Source organism: Pistacia vera, unplaced genomic scaffold (assembly GCF_008641045.1).
Source record: "Pistacia vera cultivar Batoury unplaced genomic scaffold, PisVer_v2 Contig566, whole genome shotgun sequence".
NCBI lineage: Eukaryota > Viridiplantae > Streptophyta > Magnoliopsida > Sapindales > Anacardiaceae > Pistacia > Pistacia vera.
In genome coordinates, this window is record NW_022196408.1 from 120702 (window position 1) to 132372 (window position 11671).

The 11671-nt window shown below is 33.1% G+C and overlaps 1 pseudogene; it reads left to right on the plus strand.

Moving 5' to 3' along the window:
* The first annotated feature begins 1015 nt into the window (after positions 1–1015).
* LOC116108474 lies at positions 1016–2948 on the plus strand (annotated as a pseudogene).
* The last annotated feature ends 8723 nt before the right edge of the window (positions 2949–11671 follow it).

Sequence of the window (11671 nt, forward strand, 5' to 3'; positions counted from 1 at the left end):
TATGAAATTCTCTAGTCCCTTAATCAATTACATAATGCCCATTTTTGTTACCTTCTCTATAAAATTCTATCTATTTTCATCCCCGTGTTAACTAATTATAAGTGAAAATACTATTTACCCCTAATGAAATTTTAAGGCATTTTCCTCATATTTGTTCAATATACTTTAACAAAATTCAACTAAGAGTATTAGGGAATTATAAAGCTACGTACCTCTATGTGGGCGTTACACTTTTGTGTAAGATTGTGAAAAATTGGACTCAAAGATACAAGTAGTCACAAGCCTAGGTAGCTACCAATTATATTTTACTAATTTAGTGTGGGACCCATTAAAATAATTAAATAAAACTAATTAGACATGCTTAGTTGTTCAGCAAGGTGAATAAAATTAAATTCGACAAGTTAACTATTTACATCTTCGTGACTAATTAAGATTAGATTCTTCAATTGCATAATTTGAACTATTTATAACAAATTGATCCTCGACTTTTTTATTTAATTGCCGAGTGTGAGTGAAGGTGTCTTTGTTAGTTAAGTTACTTTGAGAATTTTAAATTAATCAACAGTTCAATTTTGACAAATTACTGATGAGTTGCAAAGAAATTCCTTAGCAAGAAAGCTGTTAGTTGCCATAATAATCTCCATAAAATTGCAATAATGATGATAGTAAACCGTGCATCAAGAATTGACTTCGTTTCAGTTTGTGTTTTCTAGTAATTAATTTATTTATTTATAGAAAAAGAAGAAATTGAGTTATTTGTTTTCTTGGCTTATGTAAATTTAGACGTTTGTTTACTCTGAATATGATAGAAGAGGGTTTTTGTTACAGGAATGATAGGGCTAGTGAGGTGACAAATGCTTAATGCTTGTAATTAGGATGAACAAACTGGAATATATTCTTAGTATTGCACTTGAAATTATATAATTTAGTTATTTCTCTAGTCATGTAGTATTTGCAATTCAATGTAGTTGATTTTTGTGATAGTTAGTAAAGAGACAGACATTTTGTATACAAGATGAGTAACTCTTCTGCCAGATAATCCCGAAAACAGAAGGCAAGATCCTTGCAGCCTAATGAAACAACTTCCTTTAAGCGCAAGCGAGGAGTCTTTCAAAAAGATTGTGAGTAAATGCCTAAGGTTTCTGTTTTAAATTTCTTATATTAGTGAAAACCACTTTTTTGGGAGTTCTATCTGCTATTTTTGTATTTTTATTCATGTACTTTGGTACGACAGTGCAGCACTTGATGTACGTTTTGGTGATTATCCTAATGTAAGTAATGGTAACTGTCTTTTAACTTTTGTTTTTATTTTTTATTTTTTTTCCCCATCAACAGGATTGGGACACTGAATGGTGTTGATGAGCAATCTCAAATTTAATGATTTTGTTTGTTATGCATGGAACTGCATATGCTATTTGGTGAATCTGTTATCTACTAACTTTATTTTGGTTCGTGTGGATATGACCAAACCATAACTTTTAAAAGTAAGCTCTATTAGCAACCTCTATCAGACTTGAATTAGCTCATTTTCTTGCATGCCCTAATTTTCATATGAAATTACTCTGATGTTTAGATTTAGCTAATCTAAACATTAGATTGGCTTTAGTAATCCGGGGACAGTTTTTTTCTTCTTTTTTTCCCCCCTTAGGATGACTTTTCTTCTTCATTCCATAAAATTACAAATTGCTTTCATTGCTATGGTTACTTGTTGTTCATTAGGGTTACTTGTTGTTCACTCAGTTGACTCTAGCCAGTTGGTTTTGGGGGATTTTGTGAATTTGGTAAGATAAACCCAGAAAATAGTTGACAAGAGTCTTTTCATACTTTTTGAAGCTTGCCTCAAAATAATGTGAACCTTGTTTGCAGTGTTTATTACCTGTTTTAAGTGGCCTGTAGCTTAAACCTTTTGCAGTCTGCATAATCCAAAAATGAAATAATCTTTTTCAAGCCTCCTGAATGTATGTCCTGAAAATACTTACCTGCATGCATATACATATATTATCCAATGCTGTATATTCTCTCTTAATATATATCAGCTTCTTAATGAATTGATGTATATATTACTTTAATGACTATTTCATGCCATTATAATAATTCATGCTCCATTAACAGCTAGAGACCTTAGTCTCCATGTGGTCAAATTTTACTTTTACATGATTCATATGGAACTGTTGTTATTTTGTTATTGGAATGTATAATGATATGCATTTTGCTTTTTTAAATTTTATGTCTAGTTTGATATATGTATGAATTTCTTGTTTTGTTTCACTCAGCTGCTTCCAGAAACTTTGACACCTGTGGAGGACATAGTTGTGGAATATGTCACAGATTTGGTATGCGTTCTTTCTGATTAGTACTCATCTTTTTAATTTCTCTGATAATATAACATCGTACTATACATGCCACTTTTTGTAGAGGCAGATAAAGCATAGGATATTGGCTCAAAGAGAAGAAAGTTATCAGTTGAGGATCTTCAATATTTAATCAGAAAGATATCTTTCATGAGAGCTTGCTTAGTTCACCTTGTTATTAATGGAAAGTTGATTTTCCCACATGGGGTTTTATATTAATTTTCTGCTTATCCAAAAAAATAAACTTCAATGCACCTTCATAAATAAACTCTCTAATAAAAATATCTCCATTGTTATGTCACCGGATGTCCATTTATTCTATACTATAAGAGTATCTTAGCACAATGATTAAATTATTATCTTGAAAGATTTTAGTATGAGATATTTCCTTGGCTTTTGTGGGATATGGAAGGTGGTGCAATGCAATTGTCTTTTTCTTGCTTTTTGTATTTGAGGAAGTTTGGTGCTTTAAAACTATACTTTTATGGTATTATTGAAATATTGGATGAAATTTTATTGATTGACAAAACTTAATCGCTAAAACAAGCAAGGAAAGCTTTTGAGGTCGATGAAGAAAAACTGGTATCAACAGAGTGATTGATATGTGAGTCAGACCTACAATTTCAAACACAAACAGAAGTATGCCATGCAAAACAGAATCTGTGGATTGTTTGAAAGGGCACTGGCATATGAGAAAGTACTCTAGCTTTAGGATATTGTATATGAAGTTTACATTGTATGCAATCTATCTGCTGGTAGAAGAAGGTTATTCACGCCTGCACATGGTAAGAGCTTCTTCCGTCGATGAGGTTCATAATGAATTGTATATTAATGTTAGGAAGAACCAAGCAGCTATGCAACTAACCCAGCAACACACCAAATTAAAATAATTTAGAAAATGAATATAATACTCATGATGGAAATTATTTAATTTTCATATCCGTTTCTGCTACTTCATTCTATCTTTAGTTGTTGTTTCATCTTCGTCTTCATCATTGACTTGTTATTCAATCTCCTAACTTTGAAATTATATCATGGAAAGCAATAGGAAGTCTCTCATTTTGGGCTTGGCTTGGGGGTGACTCAACTTAATTTAATGCTTGTGCTGTTGGGTGTCGGCCTTTCCAAGGTGGGCTTGTAGGTTTAGTGGTGGGTGTTGTTGGGCTCTTTCTAAAACAAAATAAACGAAATAAATTCCAGGGTTTAAAAGTTAGATTCATGGAATATTTAATTATTTTATAAAAGAAAAGAAAAGAAAAAAAAGCACATGGCTGATGGCTCATCAAACTCCAATTCTTGTCCATGGGCATCCCTATCATATGATTAGTTTTAATCAAATAAGTATTTGTATGAAATAATGGAGGTATTTTGATAACTAAAAAATATTTTACAGATTTTAGCTTAAGAAATAAGTGATTAAGAGAGAAGTTACACTAATTCAAGCTCCATTTTTTTTTTCATCGTCAACATGCTTTTAAGATTTTGATAAATGTTTTATTAAAATGCACAATTTAATTAAAGTTACTATCATGGAACAAGATAATATAGTGACTCTAGGGAAATATTTTTATTCTATTTATTTTACTAATTTGTGAGACCTTTTAACCTTTAATTTCCAAAGCCAATTTCTTTTTTCCTGTCGTAAATTTTAAATAAGTAATATTACAATTACAAAATCTTCTAACAAAGAGTTCAATTGAATATAAAGTGACGTGATATTATTCTTTAAATGATACATCAATTAATGAGTTGTCTTTGTATATCCACTCTATAGGTTATATTTTGCCACATCATTTTGTTGAATATTATTCATTTTAAATGCTTGCACTATTAGTATTATGTACTGATTGAGTCAACACTACTCTCTTGTGGAATTACAAAATCCAAAATTATTCTTCCTTTTATTGCAAGTTGGTATGGCAACGAACATGTTCTCTTTAATTAATTTCTAAGAAATTTCCTTGCAATAAATATGTAATTTCGACAAAGTTAATTTGTTGATGAAGTTGGTGAATTCTCATATTAACTTGACCAAGACTTGCATATTATGGTCCACCATCACTTTAGTTTGATTTTGATATTTATCAATCATTCTCGATATTATAAAATTAGTTAAGGGTCTAATTTATTACCAATTTGAATTGTTTGATTATGTAGAGTATTAAAATAACTAGTTAACATGATATCTTTCTAAGAAATTTCCTGACACTTTGTCAATAATTTCAGCTAGATTGGTAGTTGCTTTCACATCTAACGAGTTAAATTCAGTCATCAATCAGACATTTCATTTGAACTATTTTTGCAATGGCGAACCCAAATAATTGAATTGTAATTGAATCAATTAATTTGTGTTTTTATATGAGAAGATAAGTACTTTTTGTTTAATCATCTTTCATGGTGGGGTGCATCACCTGGGAAAATAAACCAGGGTAAGGTTTTATGGGGGTGCCACCATTTCCATAATCTTTGTTCTTCTCTCACTCTCTTTCATTCCAACACTATTTTTACGTAACATTTATAAGTAAGTGTTTGCCACTTGTCCTTAATGGTAAATTTTGAAGGGAGAATTTTAATCAAGTGGGTGACGCTGTCGTTTTAAATTTCAATCATTTACTCCGTTTAATATTTGCCAAGTGGAGAAGGTTAAAATCATTATGTTAATCTAGAAGCCCTAATATGAAAAGGAAGAATCTTTTCCATATTGAGCTAACATTGATGAAAAGATCAATTTCATTATGATGATTATATGGAGCTTGAAGATGATATATAGTTGAAATTAAATAAAGAAGGCAATACGACAATCTCACACATAGAAGGACACCTAATTTATGTGTTTCAGCACATCTTGGTTGCATCCCCAAATGTGAGTCAAATACTAAAATAAAGCATAATAGTACTAGTCTAATACACTCACAATAAACCCAAACCCATTGTTAGAGATATATATATAACACTTTTATTATTTGAGATAAGCGTCAAATTAAAATATCTTTCATTAATATCCATTTTCAGAATATAATTGTTATCAATATTCAGCATTTAATAACGTTCCATTTACTTACTACTCATATGTCATCCATGACCATGGATATATTACTAACAAGATAAAGGAAAACTTGTTCATTTGTGATTTTTTTTTTCCCAATATAAAGTGCTTTAAGAATACTTTCTGCAACAATAAGATTATTATTCAGAATTAGAAAAGGTTCAACCGATCTTTTCAGGTATGCTACAGCAAACATTGCTGGTAGCCTTCCCGCAAGCACAATTGAATAGATAGTCTAGTGGTTTACTTGATGGTATTGATAATGTTGCTAACGAGTCATTGAAGACTATACTCAACCATCTTCTAATGGTTGTCGGTTGGCATTCCTAGCTGAGAAGTTTTCAAAATTTTAATTAAATAAGTATTTGTTTGAAATAATGCAGGTATTTTGATAATTAATAAATACTTTATAGATTTTAACTTAAGAAATAAGTAATTAAGAGATAAACTGCAACAATTCCAAATTAAGCTTGATATTTTTTTTTTTCTATTATCAACATGCTTCTTAGATTTTGTTAAAAAAAGCACAACATAATTTATGTTACCATAATGTAACAAGACAATATGGTGACTGTAGTAAGTGAAATGATAAGAATATCTTTCATGTATTACAATCAATGTTATATCAATTCTCTTTATATATATATATATTTGTGTGTTAATTTCACTATTACTATAACGATTTTATGATATAATATTCTTTAAAAAAATACACTATATATATTAATAAACAAATAAAAGAAAAATATTATTTATTATTATTAATATGTGTGTGTGTTAATTGAGTGATTTCTTCTTTTTAAGAGCTTTACAAAGAATTCTATAAATTAAAAAAATGCTTGGGTGAAGTTTCTTGGTGATTATTTAATTAAAAAATGCTTTCACACATTGATTGTTGGAAAGCTAACCAAAAATTCCAATGTCGGTGATGAAGAAAAGCAAGCAAAAGAAGAAAAGCTAAAGCTAAAGTTATAAATTTATAATTGCATTACTTGACTAATTATCATTAGAGGAACTTTAAAAGATAATTGTCGTTAACCTAATCTATTATCTAACACACCAAATTTGATTAAAAAAAAAAAAAAAACACTTTTATTTTATCCGATGATAAATAAAATAAACAAAACAATAATTAAATATAATAAATATAAAAAACCAAAAAGTAATTTCCCAAAAAATATTTTTATCCAACATAATTAAAATAATAACAACTTTAATCAGAGAAAAGAAAATTTTAATTTAAAAGTATCTTTAATGACATATAATAATTAAAAATAATAATATAACAAATGCAAATTATAAAATTAAGAAATAAAATAAAAATATTAAACAAAATAGATAGGTCTACTTTATTATGTATGGAAGACGGGGGGGTATGTATGTTATGCCCGTTAACCTGTTGAAAGTTCTTTGATAGCATGAATAATGGTTTAGATGATGAAGTCTGTATGAACAAGACTTGTTTTCATTTGGATCATGGACTCGAGGTAAAATAGGAAATCGGTTTGTTAAATACTGTCATAGATAAGATAGAGCTTTTGACCCAGAAGCTTGAAAACTTAGACAAGAGAGTGAATTATACTGTGTATCATATATTTGCTCTGAACGAAGAATTAATCAAGATCAGGAATTAGATTGAAAAGGTTAATTCTGTACTTCAAAAGGTCAAGACACTGGAACGAGTTCTAACTATTTTACTAAGCCGGTAAAATAGGAGATGTCTCTGGTTTTAAGTGACATCAAACAAGTGTGGCCCATTGAAGGATATATTGAACAAGAGGTTAAACGGGTTGTGTTAGACCTCTGTAATGGCAACCCAGATATTCGAGAAGAGTATTGACTTGGCTAGGTGTAAAGCAACTTTTGGATATTATCCAAAAGGCTTTTACCAAGGGTGCACAAAGATTTTGTGTTTTATTTGCTAGATTTCAACCATTGAAGTTGCCAAGCTGGAACTTCAGAATAAGTGGTTGGAAAAAGCTGAGGCGATAATTCCTTACTGGTACGGCGAATCCCAACCGGATCTAGATTTTGAACCATATAAAGAGTCGAACTTTGCAACTGAGTTGAGACCTGATTCGGATTGACCATGGGTGGTCAGGATGCGTTGGATCAGTTTGCAGCCAGTCTGTAGAAAAAATACCCTAGATTGCCTCCAGGATATGCACAGTTCATAGCCAAGGAAACCCAAGGTGACTGGGAAAAGGCGGAAAAGCTCTTTATGAAAGGTGTAAAGTAAGAAGACTTTGTTTCCAAAGTGGATGGAAAATGGAAGGTTGATTTTCCAGAAATTTCTACCTCAGATGCTGAACGAATCAGCAGGTATTATGAGGAAGAAATGAAGAAACAAAGGAAAGGAGAAAATACTGGAGGATCGAAAATTACTCCAGGTCCTAAAAAGGTGGAGCCTGATAAGCTAATCTCGAGACTTAAGGAATATGAGTTTAAAGATGATCCCCTTGAAGGAATTCGTAACCCTTTAAATTCTTTCGAAGGATTCCTTAAGGAAATCTCCAAACTCGAATACAAACCTACTTATCCCACAAGGATAAGGTTAGAATTTGTACCTAGGGGAATACCTAGAATGGTGGAGATACCTTCTAGTGGAAGGTTCCTAAACATCGATTGTGTTACGAATGTGACGGATGCGATCGAAGCATGGGAAATTGGTAATTGGGTTCATGTGCAAAATAAGAATTTTGGACTCAGTGATACTAACAAGTTTCTTAGATCCACACTGTAGGGAGCTGTAGGAAGCTATTGGAGAAGTTTAGAAGCTGGTACATGTCTGTTAGATACTGTAAGGGACTTGAAGAATACAGAGGTTATTTTCGCACTCTTCAAGGATGTGCTCTGTAGAGAATTTACTGGGATAACCATAACCAGTAGGAATCTCGCAGAGGTAGTTGCATTAGAAGCATTGACAAAGCTTAGGCTTTGTGACATGTGTCTGTTTGAAAATTTCATCTGTGAATATAGATGATATTTTTATTAGTTGCCTGGTGGTACATAAGAAGTCATAAAGAATACTTTCTTTGCTAAGCTTCCCCAAGCATGGGATAAGGCAGCAAATGAGGCGTTTAAGCTTCTACTTGTAAAGAATCAGATTGTTGATTCTTTGGGAGGAAGAATAGAAGCTGTTAGACAACTTGTGAGGACAAGATGTTTGAATGCCAAGCTAAATAAGGAAGCAAAAAGGCTTGAGTTCAACGAATCTTGTTATCAAAACTTTGACGGCATACCAGGACAATATGGCTGTGAGTCGAGGAGTTCGACAAAACATCAAGGTTGGAAAACCCATATGAAGCAAAAATGATCATTCAGTAAAAGGAACTTTAAACTGAAACGTTTTCGTAATATGGTAAAGAAACCTGTTACTAATACACAGAATCTTTCGGATCATGGAAGGTTTATTAGGCGAACAAGGAAAGGTAGACTTAACACTAAGGAATCCGAAGTGCGTAAGTTTTGTGCTACCTGCCCATCTGGCAAAAACGCAAAAGATTATAATTGTTGCTGGATTTGTGATGACAAAAATCATTTTGCGGACAAATGCCCTCATAAGGATAAGAAGAAGGCGGCGGTAAGATTTTTGGAAATCAACGCGGAAAGCCAAACTTTTGAATTTGAGCCAGTTTGGGGATACAAAATTGATTCTGATGATGAGGTTTATGAATTAATTTCGAATTACTCTAAAGCCTCAGATTCTTCAGAGGATGACTCGAAGGATATGTCTTTTGAGGAACAATCTTCAACGCATAGGTATATTCATGCAACGGACTAGTAGTCTTAATGAATATCCTAGGAGTAGCGGAATTGGGAATGAATATGATCTTATCCCAATTAGAAATGAAGATGAAAACCCTAACTCGGTAATTTTTTCATCATCTAATTACGAGGATTACTCGGGTAACCTAGAGACTTGGGTAATTCCGAGGTTAACACCTAGAGAAGTTTTCGAAAAACACTCTAAGTGGTTATCCAAAGCTGAAGGCTTGCAAGATGTACAGGAAAAACCTGTTCATGTAGCTCTATCTCAGTCTCGAGAGGGTGAATTGATACTTTCGGACGATAAGTGGCTACAAAAGGTTAGAAATCTTGCCAAACGGGTAAATGGTAAGTATAATTATGTACAACTTGGTGCTGTAAAGATTCGGGTACAAGGACTGTTCCGTGGAGGAATGAATGTACCTGTTTAGGTTGCTTTACTGGACAGATGATGGCTTACGTTTAGCAAAGCTTTAGTTGGCGGTTTTCACGCTAATTTGGCTTTGGGGGATGCCTATGGGACTGTTAAACCAGGATATATGGTTAGTCTTATGGATCCAAATCTTAAACAGATTATAGTTCTTCGAATTCATACTTCGGGATTGGAAGACTTGCTGCCTTCTAGTGACAGAATAGCAGTTCAGTATAGGTTGATTTATCAGTTGATAAATTCGGTTAATCCTATACGAATGAACTCCAGTGCAGATACTGAGATTCATGGCCTAGGATAGGATTTTGTAATTCCAATTCGACCTACGATAGTCAATGCTAAGGCTCTTACGTGGCCGAAACGATGGGTTTTGGAATATTCAACGCAGCCCAGCATGGTGGAATTAAACCCAAATCGGGGAATTCAAATCCAGGAAGTTGATAATGAGGTTGAGGTTACTCTTCCTACACCTAGAAACTCGGTGTCTCTAGAGCGAAATAAAGAGGTTCAGCCTATCATATCAAGGAAAAATATATTGGAAACAGATGATACTACTAGTGATATTGGTAGTAGCAGTAGAAGGAAAATTGTTGGGTATGAATCTGTGCAAATTCCAGTATATGAAGATGAGACTCCAAGCACGAAAATGATGATGAGTCATAAAATGCATTGTCATGCAATAGTTCAGGGGACTATTGACACGTGCATACGTGCTAAACTGTATTTTCCAGAATATGAGGAATATACTCTGGATATTCTTGTAGACACAGGAGCAACCAAATGTATTGCAAGGAAGCAATGTTTTCCACAGGAGCTTTGGAAATCATTAGAGAGGCCAATCCTAAATACGGTTGCGGATGGAGGTCAAAGTATGATCACGGATGTGGTTGAGAACGTGGTTATACTATTAAACGAGAAAAAATTCACTCTAAGGGAAGTCCTGATAGTGGAATACTTAGAGGTAGATTTCATTCTCGGAAATAGCTTTCTACGAGGTCAAGCAGAGGTTAGGTTGTTTACTCAGGATAACGACCACATTATCCTTGGAGGTCATAAAATCCCTATTCTTGCTAAGCCTGAAGTTTCAAAAGTAAGAAACGGTTTTAGACCGGTAAAACTAAGCCAAGAAGTTGATCACATTGTTTTCCAAATTTTGGAAAAGGAAAAATGGTGGTTGAAATCTTCTGAAGCAGAAGAAGTGGATGAGGCTTGTAATGTTTTCTATCAAAGATTGTATCCTAGTCATCATACAAACCGGATCACACAGGATATATCGCAGGAGGTTAATCCCTCTGGTGCATGTCCTGAGAGCACAGATAAATTCATACCTAAGGAGAGAATCTTGAAGGTTGAAAACAAAAGCCAAATGAACTCTTTAAGGATTGAGGAACTCGTAAAATCCTTTAAAGAGGAACTTTCTCCATGCTTTGATGATCAACCATTAAAGTTATGGGAAAGGAACGGTATATATGCTTCGCTTGAATTAAAAAGGAAGGATGATAAGATAGTGACCTCCTAATGCAGAGGAGGAATTCAATAAGCAAATATCGGAATTGTTGGAAAAGCAATTGATACGCACCAGTAAAAGTCCACACTCTTCACCAGCATTCATGGTTATGAATAGAGCTGAGCGGGAAAGAGGTAAAGCGCGGATGGTTATCAATTATAGGCAGTTGAATGAGAAAACCATTGAAAATGCCTATAAGATACCAAACAAATCGGCTTGTTTGAATAAAGCTAGATTTGGAAAAATCTTCTCAAAATTCTATCTGAAGTCAGGATTCTAGCAAATCAGAATGGCAGAGTCAAGCATTCCTTTGACGGTTTTCACCTGTCCGAAAGGATTGTTTGAATGGATGGTATTGCCTTTTGGACTTAAGCAAGCACCATCAATATTCCAGAGGAAAATAGATTCAGTCTTTGGGGACTTATCTAACTTTTGTATAGTCTATGTTGATGATGTTCTGGTTTTTAGTAAAACCAAGGAAGAACATATAAATCATCTTAGACTGGTAATCAAAAGGTTCCTTGATAATGGAATGATTCTATCTGAAAGAAAGATAGAATGGTTTAAGA